This window comes from Colobus angolensis, unplaced genomic scaffold (genome assembly GCF_000951035.1).
Source record: "Colobus angolensis palliatus isolate OR3802 unplaced genomic scaffold, Cang.pa_1.0 Scaffold900, whole genome shotgun sequence".
Classification (NCBI taxonomy): domain Eukaryota; kingdom Metazoa; phylum Chordata; class Mammalia; order Primates; family Cercopithecidae; genus Colobus; species Colobus angolensis.
Genome location: NW_012122933.1, coordinates 8,977 through 30,005, shown reverse-complemented (window position 1 = coordinate 30,005; position 21,029 = coordinate 8,977). Strand labels below are relative to the sequence as shown.

General features: G+C 35.4%; 1 pseudogene; it reads right to left on the bottom strand.

The window, feature by feature from the left end:
* Positions 1-15,230: 15,230 nt before the first annotated feature.
* On the bottom strand, positions 15,231-16,696 carry LOC105504291 (annotated as a pseudogene).
* Positions 16,697-21,029: the final 4,333 nt, after the last annotated feature.

The following is a 21,029-nucleotide window of genomic DNA, read 5'->3' as shown; positions in this document are numbered from 1 at the left end:
CTGCTGGATTCGGTTTGCCAGTATTTCACTGAGGATTTTTACATCGATGTTCATCAGGGATATTGGTCTAAAATTCTCTTTTTTTGTTGTGTCTCTGTCAGGCTTTGGTATCAGGATAATGTTGGTCTCATAAAATGAGTTAGGGAGGATTCCCACAAATTGTTTAATGTTCAAAAAAATGGAAATTACAGGACTAAGAAAATTAAAGTGGATGAAGTGTGACATAAAAGGCAAAAACAACCTGCTCTCATAATCTGTCCATATCTTACCATGTGCTTCTAACGTGTTGTTCCAACATGAATTCCTGGGTCAACTAAGCCTTAGATTTGGTGTCTGCCCAAACTGTAATCCGATTTATTAATTTTCCTGGCTGGCCTCAATGTTTGGCTGGAAATCAAGCTCTCTTCCTGCTGTTGTGCATCCATTTCTCTGCTTCCTATGCCAGGCTCCATTTAATATTTATTATATTCAGGAAGTCCAAATGGAGGCAGTATAGCAAAGTGTTCAAGAGCAGAAGCTCTGATTCAAATGCAATTTTTACCACTTTCTGAAATAGAGACCTTAAACTGAATGGAGTCTTCTTGTGACTTACATTCCTCTCTGTAACATGATGATAGTAGGATAATGTGAGGGGCAGAGTAACATAGGTACAATGCTTAGAGCAATAGCTACACATAACAAGTACTCCCAAAAAGGTCATCTTTATTATGCTCAAGTACTTCATTGACTATCTTGCTCTCATATTTTGGAGTTTTCTTATTCTTGTCTGTGTGACTGCTTGCTTGATTTATATTTTACTAACTGATTTGACTTCTAGTTCCTGATCTTTCTTCTTGGCCATCAAGAAGATGTTTTTACTCTCTGTTCTGCTTTTTGTTCTCATGTTGTATATATTATTGATTCACCCATTTATTCAACAAATGTCTATGGGGTGCCAACTATGTTCTACCCTAGTTAGGGCAGTGAATAAAGCAGACAAAAATATCTGCTCTCACAAAACTTAAACTCTATGAACGCATAGAACTGCCCTCATAGAGCTTAAATTTTAGTGGACACTCCATCCATATCTTGAATCATGACAAGACTCTTGATTTCTTCATGGTTACAGATCTGATTTTCTTAGCTAAATTTTAGATTGCATGTATCTGTTGGCTGTTCTCACTGTGCCTTCTAGTCCTGTCTGGTATAAATAAATGACAACAGTTGACCGAGTCTTGACATTGGTTCCAATTCCATAAGCTGCAAAAATCAGTGCACAGAAATTAAAACTAGGGCAATGCTGGGTGATCATTTCTCTGATTCTTGAGAGATGTTTATTCAATATTTCACTAGGGTTGAAGCAGATAAAAAGTACTAGAGGTAGCAGACTGCATGCAAAGTCCAAGAAATATTCAGGGGGAAGTTTACCCTGGGATTCTAAACTCTGTGATTTACTTAGATCAAAAGGAGAACTTTTCTGGGCATGCCATTGGTCACAGGGTATTTGGAAATTTCCTCATCATTTGTAGATGTCCTAGAGATATTCTTACACTTCTGACATTGTATTTTTATGTCATTGTTGTCCAGGATCCCAGTAAAAATCCCATTCTGACAAGGGTTTTGTAATTTTATTTTTGGTGATTATATAAAATACAAAAACAAGCTGGATAGAGTATATGTCTGATAAAACACACCAATTCTTGCAAAAAATATGTTTTATTAAGCATCATTTCAACTTGCAGAAAGTGAAAATCCTTTGCTATTATACAGCTATCTAAAAGTTAATTTTATTTTCCTAGCTTGGGTTTTATGTATTTCAATGTTTCAATTTTGAAAAACAACCATAGGTAAATTACAGAACTGTCTTTAGAAATGAATAATCATTCATTTTCTACATCAGAGAAATGGGGCCTTAAACATATCTTTGAAGCAAACAGAAGATATTCACTTCGCTACTGATTAATGCCAGATGCCTTTTCAGTACACAAGGGAAGGATTAACAATATGTAGGAACATGTAAATGGGGAAAATCAGTCGCTGGTGCCAAAGGCACCATAATGATTGCCTTCCTATGGAACAATATTCCCAGTGTTCATCAAATAGAGAATGGGGTTCCTCTTTGGAATATGAAAATCAAGCTTTGTAGCAGTTAAGGGCTATTTTGTGAGAAAACTTCAAGTGAGTTGATGGAAGAACAGCAATGCATGCTCCTGTCATTTATATCAGAACATTTGTGCTTCAGTATAAAGATATTGAACATAGAAACCTACCAAGTGAAACTTCCAAATTCTTAACAGGAAATAGTAGAGTCAGACAATGTTGAGCACTTTTTAATTGCTTCTGATGTGGACATTATGTGTATTTTCTCTCAAATTTCTTTAACTTTTTGATTAGCTATGTTAGTTTATATGCGGAAATTGTTTTCCAAGTGAATGAAAAGGCTCAAAACCAGTGACTTAATTATACTATATTATCTAATTAAGGTGAAGTACTTTGCAATCCACACATTTGAAATTTATGTACGCCAAGAATTAGACTAACATTCCTCCCTAGTTCCAACTAGTTCAACAGTGAATTTTATTATTTCTTCATGCAGCAAATTAATGCACTACTGGAAAGGTTTAGTCATGTTAGGGTGCGTGTCAGCCAGATGACTGTTTATGACATGTGAATCTCTTGCTCTGTCAATTACATAAATTGTTTTTAAATTACACTGTAGATCTGGAAACTATCTTACGAAAAACAGTAAAAACACTTACTAAGCATCAGAGGCCACAAACTGTGGATTATGCAACTTAGCTTTTAGTAAAAGCACACAAAGGTGGTACATCCAATGCTGTTTTCTGTCTCATATAGAAAAGCATATGAATTTAATCTGGTTTTGGATATTCCTGTGAAATTTGAGGAACCTGGGTTACATATACGCCTATAAATCTATCTTTGAAATAGGAGTCTCAATATTTCATTGCAAGGACATGTGAAATCCTAGAATCTTGGTCTATCTAGCTTCTGAATTAGGCTAATTCTAGAAATTTTTAGAAGTATTCCATCTAGGCTACCCTTGGACGCACAGTCTTTGCACAACTGCAAATGACGAATGCAACATGTAAGAGTGTTTCAAGAACCATCTTTGTTTAGTTAGCGCTCCTGTAGGTCCTACATTTCTAAGCACCACAATTTTAAACTTTTAAGTAATAATATAGAAATGCAATTTTTTTTTTTTTTAACACAGAGTGGCCCTTTCATTATTTTGCTAAGTGGTTAAAGCAAAGTGATGGAAGGATTCCTCAGGGTAGTGAACTTTCTGTTCCTTAGTGAAAGATTGACTGGATACAGGCTACTGACAATGAAGTGTAAGAGACTGGCTTCATTCAAAAACAGCAGCTGTAGCCAATAAAGTAGTTTAAAATAGAATAAAATTACTATGTCTGCCTTTCATTGCCTTTGATTCGTCTCAATAATATTCTCATTTACACATAGTAGGATTATCTTGCTTTGCTATGCTTCATATAAAAAACACTGTTCCCATACAAAGAAAGTTTAATTTCTTTTCCAACATTTATTTTCATTATACTTTACTACCACTATGTATGTTGGCACTTTGCATAAACATATGATGGTACAAAAAAGTATGTGTGTGGTCAATCTAAATAACAGGTAAATATTTGTTTCAATAATGCTAGTTGCATTTGCATTAAATATTTGTCTTTCATATACAGCAACCAGATGTAACCTAGGGTTAGTCTCTTTCCAGTATGCAGAATTTAGTTAGACTGTTGCCTTAAAATCTTATCGTCTGTAAAAAATCAATGTACCTTCCACATTTAAAATATTTAGATTCCATTATGTAGTTTGTTGATTTATATGTGACATAATTCTGCTATTAGAGCCATGTCAAAGTAACCATATGGAAGAGTCATCATATTATATATGTTAAAGAAAATCAGTCTTTAAAGTGAAGCTATTTAGCCTTCTCTAATAAAGCAAATATTCACTTCTTAGATATAAAAATTGTATGAAAGGAGTAGTAAGTGTTCATAACAGTATAACACTCATCTATTAGAACATAGCCAATGAATGTATAATAATGACAAAGCAGACCAGTACTGACAGGTTTTACAAGATCAAACTGTGTAACTGTAGAATAACTGACGGAAGAAAAAATATTCAGTTCACTTGGTTATGTATTAGCATTATTTAAATCGTATTATTTAATCTTCATTTTAATTTTAAAAATTATATTAGGGAAGTCACTTTTCTATAAGTTACCTAAACATATTTTATCATATTATGAATGTTAAACTGATTCTAAATCCACTAGGATAAAATAAAGACATGTAAATTACATACAGCAAATATTATAAATTTTGGAGTAAGTTATGAATTTAGATTGTATTTTCAGGTATTAATTGATGCTTTCACTGCAGGAGGAGGGGAGAGACGAAAGGGTATGAAAAGAACGAGTTATTTAGTGTGGCTCTGCATGACTGAAATTCACTAAAGGTAATTGACAACTTCTCCTTTGTCATGCCCAGCCTGGATCTCAAATCAGTTAGTGTAAATCGTCCCACGTGGTGAAGTTTATCTATTTATAACACACTTAAATCTGGGAAATCCTCAGCTACACAGCATTAACAGCAGGTCAACAGAGAAGTACATCTGAAATTCAAAATAAACAGAAAAAGACCAGTCAATCTTAGGCTTGTTAAGTACATTTTTATTGATTGTATTTTCTTCCTTCAGCATGAATCAAAAGGACAAAAACTGGTCCTGTGGCTTTTACTCTTTCATTATCCCAGACAAGAAAGAAAGGATAGTATAGAAAACGGGAACATAAAATAGCTGTTTCTGCAAAAATGATCACCTTCCTCAAAGCTTCATAATTTACTCCAAGTCTGTAAGGGCCTTAATTCCTGTGATCACAATGATGGATGACTCCACTTCAGCTACAACAGGCAAAGATGCTGCAAAGTATCACTCTGCAGGATACACAATAGAGACCAACGAACCAGCAGGACTGAATGACAAGCAGGGGTGCCAAGGGAATTCTCTTCAGTGGCAGAGTAGTCAGTCATTCCCTGGAATTATTTAAAATGCAGCTTGTAAATATTGCTCCCATTGTGGACACGTGCATGTACAACTTGACAGAAATGGGCAATGCTGGCACAGAAGAATGCAAAAATATTTTCCACTTTAGTGCCTGTATTTCTCACATGGCCAGATTTTGCATTAAACACAGCTCTAGCTCGATGCCCAGTGGATTGTTGAGAATGTAAGTATACATATTTATATACCTGGGACTACAGGTGCATACTACCATGCCCGGCTAATTTTTGTATTTTCAGTAGAGACGGGGTTTCATCATGTTGGCCAGGCTGGTCTTGAACTCCTGACCTCAGGTGATCTGCCAGGCTTGGCCTCCCAAAGTGCTAGGATTACAGGCATGAGCAACTTCACCCGGCCTATAGTATGACATTTCTAAATAGCTACTCTGAGACTATGAACCATTCTCTGGAACAAAATTGATTTTATTTCCATGAATATACATTTTTTTTTATCTTTGAAGAAAGTCCCATAATGTACGCAAGGGATATATTTAGCTCATATTGAATATTCATGAGAATGCAGGTTATTAATAAACTTACAGTTGTTTCCTTTATACTTCTGAATTATTTTTATATACACCTTTCAAAATATAAGCACTTTTAAAATGTATTTTCTACTTTGAATTAGGAAAAATGTGTTTTAAAATTATTTTTATCAGTTTAGTATCAATTAAAAACAAATACATCAAATAGGATACATATACATCACCTTCCCAAGCCCCTGATACACAGCAGGCATTTAAAAAGTAGAAAAAAAGAAGTTGTAGTAAAATAAAAATATACACAGACATTACATTATTGTATCATTATTATTAATTTTATCCGTTCAGGAAGGGCCAATATATTATACGAACATCTTCACGGAGACTCACAAATGCTTTTCACTCCAGCTGCAAAGAGTCAAAGTTTTAAAGGAAACTTGTTTTATGTGGTATTTTAATTTAGTTTAACATATTTGATATTTTTAAATTAATTACACATTTTAAAAATTCAAATTACCTAAGGGCTATGACATATACCAAACTGTGGGAAAATGACATTTATGTTTTTCTTTCCTTGAAAGCATAGGTCTTCCTTCATCCCACATTTTATTATACATCACATATACACACATATTTAAATATATATATCAATCAATGTATAGCATCTACTTTAGTATTGAACATGATATGGTACTGAGATTTAACAGGGTCAGAATAACATTAGAAGCAAAATCAGAAATGATCAGGATAACACTGTAAGTCATATCTGCTTAACTTTATTCCCATATTCTTGCCATTCAAAATGTTGAACAGGTGAATGGTTGAGTAAACTGTGGTATATCCATATGATGAAATACTACCCAGAAATAAAAAAGAATATACTTTTGACACATGCAATCACTTGCATAGATCGGAAGGACATTGTGCTTAGTGAAAAAAAGCCAATATCAAAAGGACACATAGTATATTATTTCATGTATATAACTTTAATAAAATAACATACATATAGAAAACAGATTAGTGATTTCCAGAGGTTAGTGATTATAGAGGAATGTGAGATGAATATGACTATAAAATGTGAGGAAGACACTTTTAGTGATGGTAGAGTTCTGTAACTCAATTGTAATAATGGTCACATTAATCAACACATGATAAAATTGACATAGACCTATGTATGCACATTGTACCAATGTCAATGCCTGGTCTTGATATTGTACTACTTTATACAAGATGTAACTCTTGGAAGAAACTGTGTAGAATGGTACATGAGACCTTTGTATTTGAAACTTCCTATGGATCTATGATCTTTTCAAAATAAAAAGCTAAAACATGCTAAGTGTTCGATAAATAAAATAGTAACTACCTTTCATCCAATTCTTACTATATAAAAATGCTTCACATACATTAACTCATACAATCCAATCTATAGCAGGATCATATTGATACCATTATTATTCCTAATTTACAGCCTAGTAGCTTGTTCAAGGTCACATAGTTAATAGGAGGAAGGGTTATGATTTTAATCCAATAACCAGCTCCAGAGGATGTGCTCCCAATCAACACATCACAGCATTTCTCAAAAATAATTCTGGATAGAAGGAAAGAAGGGAGAGAAGGAAGGCAAGGAGGGAGGGAGGAAGATGCAATAGCCTGTGTATTTAGTCAAAGTGAAGACATCATAAAACCCTTTTAACAAACACAGCCTGAGTTTTCAAATTCCATCTCCATTCAACTTCCTTGACTATAGAGTCCTAGTCAGGGTTAAGGGAAGGAGAAATCAAACTAAAGATCATAATGCTGCATGTATGTGGCATTGCATTGCTGGCGTTCTCTGAGTAAACCTTTCTAGAGATGGACATTTTGCACTCTATTGGAAAAGTCATCTTAGTTATAATGTTTCTGAAGATGCATTTGCCATAATGAAAGTAAGCGGTCACATACAATTTGAGGGACACCAGCACAACTGACAGGAAAAACTTGGTAAAGTCGAAGGAACTGCCTTTGTTATAGCTAATATTCTGTCACCCCAGATCTATCTTCTTAAATCTCCACATTACTTAGCCTAACCCCATTTTTTCTATTTTCTAGAAGAACCCACCACATTGATCAGGTTGATTTATTCACATTTTTCCCAAAAATTCTAGGTACATTCCTTCCTAAATCCATGAGTGACTTATAGTCCGTATTCCCCATGGATGAACTATGTTCACCAGTTATGACTCTTAGGGGGAACTTCATGAAAGATCGTCAGTGGTATCTATTAGTACATGTTGGACGTTACCTAAAAATTTAGTAACCAACAGATGCTATTATACCTGTTGGACATGCCCAGGCAGTTACGTGTAAAATAATTACACAGAGTTTCAAAATTTCAAGATGTTTGCTCACCTGTATAGTGCCCTTCACTCTCCTCTCCAGCTCTCCAAATAATATCCATAATTCAAAGACCAGTTAAATCCTACAGGCATATTCCCAGAATAACTTCCCTGAAAATATTGCTTAAATTAATGAAGAACATCTATGGGCAATGCATCTTCAAGAGTTCAAGATCTAGTGGAAAAAAAGAAACAGAAGAAATTTCAATACCATGTGATGAAGATTTTAAATTATTTCTCTCTTGCGAATTTCCATTGCTTGTTTGAACATTCAGGAGAATAGTACTCCTTTCCCATTAAATGTATAAATAAATGTAAGAATGAAGGTTGGCCCTCCCTCCAAATTCATTAAACATTAAATTTTTCAAGTAAAAGATATGAGGGCTGTAAAAAATTAAAATTCGTAATTACTTCCAATATAGAAAATAGTTGAAATAGATAAAAACACAACCAAATAGAAATGGATATTGCTAAAAATCACCTTCTTAATTAAATTAGTACCAAAAGTGAAATTACTGTTCTATCCATATTGGTGACATTACTTCTTAAATTATTCAAGTGAAAATATATTCTACCTGTGAGTTCAGGAAAAATTGACAATAAAAGAATAGTATCATACACAAAGAAATATAGCTCACAGTTTTCGCCTAGCAATGAAGTGTTCACAGAACAAGTTACAGATTATTCTGCAATACGAAGCAATCCTAAAGTGTTTTTAATCTTAAAATTCAAATTAGAAATGAAATGATGTTCTTATTTCAGCAATGAATACAGAAGTGAAATGACTTGATTTTTCTGACGACTATATTTTTCAGTGTTAATCTGGGTTTAACACTTTATAGAATCCCTTTTATTCCTTAAATAATATTCTGCTTGTGAATGTAAACATCTTTTTCAGTTCCACTTATTCTGCAGAAGGACCCTTCCATATCAAGGATTAACACAATATGCATCACGGGTTCAAAAAGTTCAATTTGCAGCTCTCCTTAGCAAATCACGAGGTCAGGAGATCAAGACCATCCTGGCTAACACGGTGAAACCCCATCTCTACTAAAACTACAAAAAATTAGCCGGGCGTGGTGGTGGGCGCCTGTAGTCACGGCTACTCAGGAGGCTGAGACAGGAGAAAGGCATGAACCCAGGAGGTGGAGCTTCCAGTGAGCCGAGATCATGCCACTGTACTCCAGCTTTGGTGACAGAGCAAGACTCTGTCTCAAGAAAAATAAAAGAAAGAAAATATTCTGCAAATGTTGAATTTAAATGCATATTTTAGCTTTCATATAACTTATGTGATATTAAAGCTATATGCACTAATTGATATATTGTTTCATATTATATAGCATATATATTATATACTGGATAATGTAAAAATGGTACCTATTATGTTGGTGACCACAATTTTGGCAGCCTTAGAAAAACTTCAGAGCATAAGCCAAAACAATTAGAAATAACATGTCTTTAAATTAACTTTTTAAAAATCTTAAGGTGACAATATTCTGTCATCTGTCATGCAAAGCTCATTCCACAGAAGGTCAAATTAGGAATCCATTACCACAGAAGGTCAAATTAAGAATAACCATTCCTCATGCCTAGAAAAGGAATCTCTACAAGTAGAATTCTTGTTGTTCAACATGCCCTTGTAAAATGGCGCCAGACTGAATCATTTTTTCTTGACAATCGACAAGAAAATCAGACTGTAATTATAGCTTCGTCACTAAGAATTGGTCAACCATTTCAAAATAGGTAGGTTTTCTTCATCTGATGCTTCTACTGGGGCTTGAAGGATTGATAAATATGCTTCTATTCCCTGTCAGAGTTTTGAACTAAGTGAGAGATAGGCAAAGATTCAGACAGACGGGGATCAAAATGACAGCTTTATTTTTAAAAGAGTTATGGGGAGTCTTTGCGGTAACAATGGATTTTTCTATTACTGTGGACACACATACCTTCCCAGCCACAAGTAGTGCTGGACAACTGCATGCCTCCCAATCCCACCTCCCACCCCAATGGATACATCAGCATTTTCTTTAGATGTTTATGAAAATAATTAGTTTATCACTATATCCAGATAATTCCAGATAGCCATATGCTTTTTGAGGTGAAAAAATCTTTCTAAGATACAAACAGAAAGCATATGCGATTGAAATAGACACTGGATGATATTTCACATATGCAATATGAGCTCTGCTTCTTTGACAAGACAGGTGAATGAAGGATTCGTGTTTGAATGATTGGCATTAGTCCAAAGTATTAAATAATGACAGTATCCATATTGCATGTTCTCTGCCCAGTAAGATCTTTTAAAATGTCACCCAGACAAATACAAGCAAGGTTGTATTTTTTACAATGAGGCATCAGATTTAAAGGCAGCGAAGAAAAATAATGAATATACCTCTTATGCTAATTGTTTACCTTAGCGGCTTTAATGATATGGAAAGTTGAAGTTTAGAATGAGAGAAAAGCACCAGAAAGAAAATAATGAGTCTCCTGGCTTTCACATCTGGTAGTCTTAGAATGAATGTCAGAACTGTCACAGGTCAAATATTGGCCCAGTATGCTTTCAAATAAGTGACTCTGAACACCATGTTTTAGAAGTACATGATTGTCCTTCCTGATGCTAATCTCAAAACTTAAGGACATGCTTGCCAAACATCATAATTTCTCTTAATAACTCATATCAGATAACTCTCCAGCAGAGAACTACGCTCTGGCCTCCAGACTCATGCCAAGTAGCCTAAGTAATCTCCACTTGGAGGCAAAATAGGCATCTCAAAGTGAACATACCTCGAAAAGAGCTCTTAATCTCCCTCTACTCTGCTCCCCACTTACCCAGCATCTTGCCAATTCTCACCTTCTCTCATCACGTTTCTCATGTCAGGAGGTAATAGACTCCATCCTTATAGTTATACAGTTATTAAACCACAAAACACCTTGCTTATATCCTTGGCTGCCCCCCCTTTTTAAAAATTATACTCTAAGTTCTGGGATACATGCGCAGAACGTGCAGGCTTGTTACATATGTATACATGTGCTATGGTGATTCGCTGCAACCATCAACTGTCATCTACATTAGGTATTTTTCCTAATGCTCTCCCTCCCTTGCTCACTACCCCCTGACAGACTCCAGTGTGTGATGTTCCCCTCCCTGTGTCCATGTGTTCTCATTGTTCAACTTCCACTTATGAGTGAGAATATGCAGTGTTTGGTTTTCTATTCTGACAGAATCTTTATTTTAATGTGAAACCTAAGTGATTTATATGCAAATTAGAATTTCAGAAGCATACCCCTCAAAATGACTTGCCTACTTTTTTTATTATTTCATCTGCTCCTCACTCCATATCACTCTGTCATTACTCTGCTTCCACCATATTGGCCTTTTTGATATTCCTGTAGTGCCTGGACTATTCCTCCCCCAGATATTTGCATGGGTTATCTAATTACCTGCACCAGATATAAAGATATAGTTACTATGTATAGTGCTATATAATTATACATATATTATAACTTCAGTGCAGTTGTTCCTGGATATTCTATTTTAAATACACATCCTATCAATCCCATTCTTCTTCCTTGATTTATTTTTCTTTTTTATTCAAAAGCATTTATTTCCACAAACTTTTATCCACAGCTAAATATTACAGTGACTATTCCAAGCATTTTTCTACAAACAAAGGTGTAGTTTACAGATTTGTTCAAAGTGGAAAAATATTCTCATCAGTAGTCTTTCTTCCACAGTGTTAGGTTCACCCGTGAATATGATCTGAACTCTTTCAGAGAGGCAGTCCTTCATCTAAATGTCAGCTGGTGGCAAAATGTTATATTCAAATCTGGATTATTCTGATACAGTGTCACTTCAGAAAGTAGCTTAGTTTCATTTCCGATTGATCCCCTTTGTTAGAATTAGAAACTTTTTTTTGAAAAACAATGTTTTGTATCTAATGACCTTTATAATAATAAAAAACCCGGTCCTGTATTTGTCATTGGCATTAACCTCTATCTATACCCTCTAATTCTGTAATTATGGCACCAGTGGGTACAAAAGGTAAATTATGGTTGTTTGACTTATGTAGCAAATTAATTGGAGAAACTGATGACAAATATTCTGTGAAGAACTACAAGGTCTTGCCCCATGCAGTCCCGTTTTAGTGACCATTTGATTCTGTAGGCATTATACAAATGCCTCAATTTAGGACACCCTTGCTGTCTTAGTAGGTCAAGTGTATGAAAATTTATGCAGAAGAAATAAATTCTAATTTATTGATTACTGGAGTCTTAATGTATGAAGGCTCTAAGTAAATATTTGATTAGTTGATGGTAGCAGCGTTAATTTTTAAATGTTCCAAATTCCTAGTCTTGTTTTGCTTTTGTTTTTACAAAAGCCTTAACATTTAGTAGTAGGGCAATCAAATGAATCAATTCCCACTGCCGTGCTTCATGGAAAGGGAAAAATGTCTGCCTTTGGGTCTAATCTGCCTCCCAGGTGAGCTTACAAGTACTAGAACTCTAACTGCAACTATAACGGCACAGGGAAAATGCACGTGTGTAATATGCTTGTCAGCTTCAGCAACAATTCAAGTGTACATACACATATACTGTAAGTAAACAGGTCCTGTATAATACTTAAAACACAAGTGTTTGATCTATAAATATTTTATTCTTAATACTTAAAATGCTTCTAATGTTTTAAAAGACAAAACTCCACCATGATATCACATTGAACATTAAAATTATTCCCACAGCAACACTTATTTCAGAGAAACAATTGATAAGTGAGTTATCTTGGTAACCACTAAAGGCACCTGGTGAGAAAAGCATCCACTAAATTTTACGTATTAAAAAATTAAAGAGACATCTAGTGCAGAGTTGAAACCTTTATGTTGAATTGTTAAAGAGTAATTACTGATTTCATGACGCTGGTAAGTGTTTAAGTTGAAATGATTTTTAAAAATGCAGAGAAAATGCTAACAAAATATTATATAGTTCCCCTAAAGATGCTTCTTCTAGCCTCCCAAGTATTAAATATGACAGATCTAAATATTAAGTACATATAAAGTATATATTTGTTAGTCAGCTATAAATTTTAAGTACAATTCCAGTGATATACCTTTATCTTTTGGAAGAGAAGAACTAAACCTGCCATTTCTTGGGCAAAATGGACTATTCATAAGGTCTTTCCCTCCTCATTTATTCTAATTGCTAAGTTTTTATTCAGTAAGCTCTTGGTACCTAGTGATTAACCAGTGACAGCAGATAGTAGTGACCAAGAGATATGGAGAGAATATGGTGTAAGACAGTATATAAGGACAGTAAGCCACTGTATTTGTGGAACCGCTGCATGTCAAAACTCCTTAACACTCTAACAAGGCATTTTTGGTCTTTAAGATTAAGGACAGTCCTTACATGAGACACTCACTTTCAAAGTAAAGTGCATCAAAAAGCAAATTATACTTCAGAAACAACTTTACAGAGGTAGCTACAAACCCAGTTGTTTTAGATTGGCCTTCTAAATGAAGTCAGCACATGGATCCATGTGTCATTACCCATGACACTGGTAAGTGTCATGGAGGTCAGTGATTATGTAACTGTAACTGAAAGAAAAAGGCACAGCTCTGCAGACGCCCAAGAGAAGATGGCATGTTCAGTATGGATGTAGAGGGGATAATGCCCATGACAACTGATTGAAACATAACTGTCAGCAGCCTTAACACAGGCTAAGACTGGGTTAGGCCCCAGGAGATGCAGAGAACGACTGAGAAAGCAGTGCTGTAATGGCACAGTACAAAAGGTAGCTTGGAGTGTGCTGTGTTTCCAAGGGCCTTTTAAGTTGAGTGGTTGAGTAAAAGAGGGTGGAGGCAGGCTGTTCTACTTCCAATTCATGGATAAATCTTATTTTCTCAGTGTAATACAGAGGCTGTTCTTCTATGATTTGCAAACACTACTTGTTCTTATCATTGGAACAGCATACTGCTATCAACAAATAGGGAAAAGACAGTAAAAAAATATGTGTGGAAAGAATAATATGGGTTTCTAACTGAATGCTTGCTTTTGAAGAGCCAAAAACAAACAAACCAAAAATCCTAAGAGCAACAAACATCTTTGTCTGTTATATTACTGAATTACTCTTTTTTAAAATTCTTATTTCATAGGAGAGATATTTACAATTTTGAATTACAATGTTTGTAAAATGTTGAAAATAACCTGAAAGGGGAAAGTTGACCTAGGCCATTTTATTCCCTTAAAAAATCCCAAAGTTTTGTATAATAGTAATCCCTGAACTGATTATTTTTGAAGGGTTTTCGGATGATCTGATGTGCGAGTTTAGTTTGTTTTACTATTTAGTTGTTTGGAATAGTAGAGCATTATATGATGCTCTTACTGGAGGCTTAATGGTGTTAAGAGATTAAAAGCTTTCACATTGTTTGGTTTTTACATCTATAAATAAAACAAGTTGATATCATTTTCTAATATTTAGCTTACATACGTTTTTTATGAAAATTCTGTGGGACTTAAAAAGTGTGTGGATTAGCATAAGAAACAAAATATTTTTCCATCTTTCTCACTTGGAGTTTCAGATAGCAGCATTTTAATCATCTCTTCCATTAAACCAAGATTACACAAAAGCGTTTGAGTACATTGAGGACTGGCACTTCTAATTTTCCTTCAGAAACCAGTACTCTAAATGTCGGGTTTGGAGGTCAGTTACACCACTGTCTTTGTATAATCAGTCATTAAAAAATATTTTGGGGACATTTCTCAGAAGTCTCATCCCTGTATTTTTGTTCTTAACACATGTCACCACAAACTCAACCACACCTATGGTTTGCAAACTTTGGGAAATGTCAGTATATGCCATTATCATGGTTATTAGTACTATTATTTGTTAAAAACCCTTCGAAGACAATTTATATGACTTATATATAGTTAGTATTTTAATTTGGACATTCTCCAGTTATACGCAAAGATTAAAACTAGGCAGCTTCATTTTATAGAATTGGCACCTTTTATATGGCTATAGGGACGGCTTGGTGTCTATAATTATTATGTATATTTGTTGGACTGAAATCAAACTTAAAGTCTTTCATATTTCAAGTGTTTCCGTTCTAAGCAGTAGGTACAGAAAATAATGACATAGTTGTGTCTAATTCTGTATAGTTCAGCACCCTCCACAGCTGTCAATCCCTGATTTGATCTACTTTTACCAGACTGAACAGATCCTTGAATTTACTTTTGTGTATATCCTTCCTTCTTGCTCACATTGGGAATCAGACTGATGCTGGAAAGATGCATCTTCAGACTCTATTGAGGAACTCCAGATTGAGACATGTTGGCATTGAGTCCATGGTTAGAGAAGATGGATTAAATGGAAACAAAACAGGAAACATGTGCTTGGCATCTAATAGTTGCTGAGGGTCATTCCACTCTTGTAGGCGTGCCTGGATCATTTGTATAAAGGCCACTCTTACCCGTTCTTCAGATTCATTCAGGGAGGATAAAGGTTTAACATTTTGATAACCTGCTGGGTGCTGAGGGAGGTACACAGGGAGCAGATGGCCTCTGCATCCTCCTGGGTTTCCTTCTTTAATTGCAGGTGCTGGGCTGCTTGGATCAGAGGTTCCACGGTCTGAACTACTACACTCTGGTGAAGGTTTCTTCCCTGAAGCCAGTCCCCAAGCTGACTTATATTGTACCTGAGTTGCACGCCTGTGCTCCAAGAGCAGAGGTCCTTCCACAGGAGCAGGTTGTTAAGAGTCACTGCGCTGATCACGTAGAAGAGCTGTTTGAACACCTGCAGGATGATCACAGGGTCCAAGCCCTGGTCACACAAGACTGTATGAAAGGCATTCATCTGGCAGATGATAGCTTCCAGGTGGTATGAGTTATCCCCACCTGCCATGCTGGAGGAGAGCTTCCGGTAGCCAGTGGGCGTCACACCAGATAGACCCTGAATGCTCTCATTTTCCAACATGGCAGAAACTCATCGGCTGCAACACACCCTCGGCAATTTTAATGAGCTCCTGGTAGATCTGAATGGAAAGGTCACTCAGCAACTGACGGTGTTCGGTGAGGTCGAAGTTCTTAAGGCGGTGTTTGTTCTGCTCTGCAGTGTTCTGAGTCATGAAGCCCTCATCCCTGCCGTACTGCTTCAGACGGTGAAGAAGGCGGCAGGTGTCTCAAAGTTATCTTTGTGCTTCTTCAGGACTTTCTTAATGCCATTGATGGTGGAGGTCACCAGGGAGTGCAACTTGGGATCGTCGTTGGAGTAGTCCGCGTGTGAGATGCACATGTAGAGGATGTAGGCGGGGAGACAGGGTACTGCTCCCTATGGTATCTTGGGCTTCAAGTCTGTCACCAGGTTCCGGATGAGGAGGGCCTCACCCTCTTTGTGGCACTCCGACATGCCCTGGAAATCCTTCTCCTTCCGCTGGACTGTGGCCTGCCTGTTGAGCTCATGGTGCTTCCTCTCACTCTGGGCCAAGGCCTGGGCAACTTCTAGGTCATGGGCTTTCTTCATGTAAACCTTCAGTTACTTTCAGAGCTTCCACTCATTCTTTTCCTCTCACTTTATTTTTCACCACAGAACTTCCTATCGACTAGTATGTTGAATATTTTGCTTATTAACTTTATTTTCTTCTCCCTCAATTAGAATATTTGCTCCTTGAGTACAAGGATTTGAGCCTGTTATGTTCACTGCTGAATTTTAGGCTCCTGGAGGATACTCAGCATTCAATAGAGACCACTCAATAAATATATGTCAAATAAATGAGTCTGTAAGTTCATCAAATTATTTGCCCATGTGCATTAACTTTTGCCCATATACATCCAATAACTCTTGTTATATGAAATCAGCTCTACTATTTGCTTCATGTAATACTTTCAAAATATATGTGTGTGTATATAAATATATACAGAGATCATAGATCATGTATCGGATCATATATATGACTGAAATATATAAAAATATATACACACATATATATGAGTGACATATAAATATATACACACACATATATGACTGATATATATATATGTACATATATATACCTTATGTAAGTGGAATCAGGCAGTATTCAAACATACTTTCAATTAGTAATGACTATAGTTTAAATATGAGAAAGTTTAAAGCTTCTGATAATTTAAATAAGAGAAAGCAAACATCACTACTACTAGTTTTTGGGGGAAAAGATTACAAATAGGGATATTGTGATAAAAGTGTACAATATTATTTACATTTGTGCACTTAGATCCACGTCCAAACTTTGGCTAACTTATACATGTATAGCACATTTGAATATGTGCTACATTATGCCATGTATAAAGACTGAAAATAATGGTTTATAAACATTATTATTTATTTAGCAACTTCATGAGCTTGGTTTTAAAACTACCTCAATTACATAGCATAATCCTAGTGATGAAGAACAGATCAGTGGCTGCCAAGGGTTAGGGTTGGTTGGAAGATGTGATTTGTGAGGGATAACATGAAAACATGTTGCACTTTCTTTGTGGTGATAGGGCAGTTCTGCATCCAGATTATGGTGATGGATACGTAAATCCACACTTCATAGATCTATACACACACATCACACATACATTCACACACACCTGTACATGTAAAATCCTTCAAAATATGAATAGTGTCTGAACCTGAGTTAATGGTATGGAAACAATGTCAATTTCCTGATTTTGCAATGTACTAGGTTAAGGTAGAAATAATCATTGGGGAAAGTTGGCTGAAAATAACACAGTCACTCTTTTTACTATTTTTGTAACTGCATATGAGTTAAATTATTTTAAAATAAAAGTTATTAAACAAATACAAAAATCTGAAAGTTCAAAAATCAAAGCCCATATGAATTTGGACATATTATTTGATTTCTTTCACAGACCTTGATTTCTTCACCTGTAAAAATGGAATGATAGTATGATTCATATCTCATTATTGTCATACTTAAATCATACCATTTATTTAAGTGCCTATATACATAAACACACACACACACACACATATATGTCTATATATATGACTGACTTAGGTCTATGACTTAAGATGTGGAAACTGGAATTTTCCAGAACATTTGTGAATTGATTTGTTCTTATGTTTCACCAACTGTCATGGTAAAGGACACCTTAGCCCTAGTACATAGTATGAAAATACATAAGTGCTTCTATTTGCCATAAATTTCTCTTGGTTAAGCTTTATAGAATTTTTTTTGTTTATGACACAGAAATATGACCACAAAGCACATGTGTACCACAATACAAATTTCATGTATTTTGTCTCTTTGTATTATGTTTTCTTTCCATTTATGGCTTTTCAAGCTAACAATTCCTAATCTCTTAATACAGTGGGCCTTTCAAGCACTAACTTCTTTAGACAGTCATGTTCTTTTAACTGGAATCCACGGATAAAGTTATCAAAGCATGGAAAAGGATGAAGGACCTTGACTCCTTCCCCTCTCCATCCCCCATTGAATTCAATTCGGCCCAAACTTGTATTTGTTTTGTTCTTCTGGAAAAGAAAATATAGTCATTACCATCAATAACTATACAATCTAGTTAGGGAGATAGGACTTCGGAGTAGGATTTCTTAGTTTTGATTTTGATTATCTTACCTTCAGATATTTGGAAAGACCCAAATGCTGTATGCTTGTGGACTGAAAGCAGTATGAGTGGAAAACAAAAGTAATAAATGTTACTTATGACTTTATTATATTGTTAGGATTGCCAATAGTTAACACTTACTGAAGGAAGATTTAAATTGAGTATTTCTAAATGGGAAAATTTTAAAAAGCAGATGAGTCAATAAAGTTTAGGACCCAGAATCTACTGAGATAAAAATTCAATGAGAATTAGTTCTCTATTGGTGTTGTAGCAATTCTCGAGGTTATCTTTGAGGACTCACATGAGAGCTAAACAATGAAAAAGGGCTGAGACCATTTCAAGGGATGGAGAACACCTTCCTTTCTCGTTCAGATGATGCTCTGAGACATTGCCATTTATTTTGACTGCTTCTTTTTAAACAGACTTCCGCTTAGGAAATTTAAAACCACCTATAAACCAATAGTCACAAAATCAGTGCGGAACTCAGTGTCTAAGCATTATTGTTCTGCCAGACACAGTACTGGGCACTTACATAAATGCTATGATTTAAGCATGACAATAATGAGATAGGAATTGTACTATTATTCCATTTTTACAGGTGAAAGAAATTGAGGTCTATAAAATAAATCAAATAATATGTTCAAATTCATAAGGGTTTGATTTTAGAACTTTTAGATTTTTTGTTTAATACCTATTATTTTTAAATAATTCGACTCAACTCAGAAGAAGTTAAAAAATACTAAAAAGAATGACCGTGTTATTTTCAGCCAGCTTTTCCCAATGATTATATCTAACTTAACCTAGTACGTTGCCAAAATCAAGAAATTGACATTGTTTCTATACCATTAACTCAGGTTCAGACCCCATTCATATTTCGAAGGATTTTACATGTACTCATGTGTAGGTGTGTGTGAGTGCATGTGTGATGTGTGTATAGATCTATGAAGTGTGGATTTATGTAACCATTACCGTAATCTTGATGCAGAACAGCTCTATCACCACAACGAAAGTGTAACATGTTTTCAGGTTATCCTTCACTAATCACATCTTCCAACCAACCCTAACCCTTGGCAGTCACTGATCTGTTCTCCATCACTAGGATTATGCTATGTAATTCAGGTATTTTTGAAGCCAAAGCTCATGAGGTTGCAAAATAAATAATAATGTTTTATAAAATGTTATTTTCAGTCTATATAAATGGCACACTGTAGCACATATTCAAATGTGCTATACATGTGTAGGTGGCAAAGTTTGAACATGGATCTAAGTGCCTGAATGTAAAAAATATTGCACGCTTTTATCACAACATCCCCATTTGTAATCTTTTCCCTCAAAAGCTAGTAGTAGTGATGTTTGCTTTCTCTTATTTAAACTATCAGAATTATAGTCATTACTAATTGAAAGTATGTTTGAATAATGCCTGATTCCACTTACATAAGGCATCTAAAATAGTTAAACTCCTAGAAACAGAGTAGAATACTGGTTTCCAGGGACTGGAAGGAGGGGAAATGGGTGGGTATAAAATTCAGTTATAATAGATGAATAAGTTCTAGAGGTATGCTGTCAACAGAGCACCTATAGTTAACAAGATTGTATTGTGCAGTTAAAAATGTATTAAGAGGATATGTCTCATATTAAATGTACCTACTTCATTAACAGAAAAAAATATGGAATATCTTATGCATAGAAATGACGTATGTGTCTGAATTTCACATTTCGTTTCACAAATTGAAGTGGTGCTAAAAAGGTATTTTTATATTGAAAAACATCTAGCTGAAGGAGAAGTTACCAATGAGGGATCATTCATAAATAAAATATAATCCTAGGGACTGCTGTGTTTCTATTTTGAATACCCTCCACAATTAGTCTTACTAATTATGTTGACTCAATGCAAAATAATGATTTCTCAAGAGACAATAGAGAGTAGAGAATAAGTCCATTCTTGAGAAAATTTGTAGTTAGTCAAAGTAGTTTTTACATCCTCTTTTCTTATTTAAACCTCAAGTACTCTCTGCCACTCTCTGCCCTTCTTTTCTGGTGTAAAATATGCCAGCTATCCAGAGAGTCAGGGCTTTCTCTAACCACTCCTCCCTAGAGATGTCTACAGACTTTTACTCAGCTAGACTGTCTAGTTGCCTGTCTTCATATCAAATTCGCAAGACCTGTGGACCATTCTCTTAGGCCCTTGCAAGGCAGTGCATAATATATTCCATGCTAATTATCTAATGAAGTTCACCAAGTTTATATTTTATTATACCACATAAAATATTCTTAGATCTAACAGTACAAAAATTTCCAATTATGGGGCGGGCACGGTGGCTAGCGCCTGTAATCCCAGCACTTTGGGAGGACAAGGCGGGCAGATCACAAGATCAGGAGATCTAGGCCATCCTGGCTAACACTGTGAAACCCCGTCTCAACTAAACATACAAAAAATTAGCCAGGAATGGTGGCAGGCGCCTGTAGTCCCAGCTACTCGGGAGGCT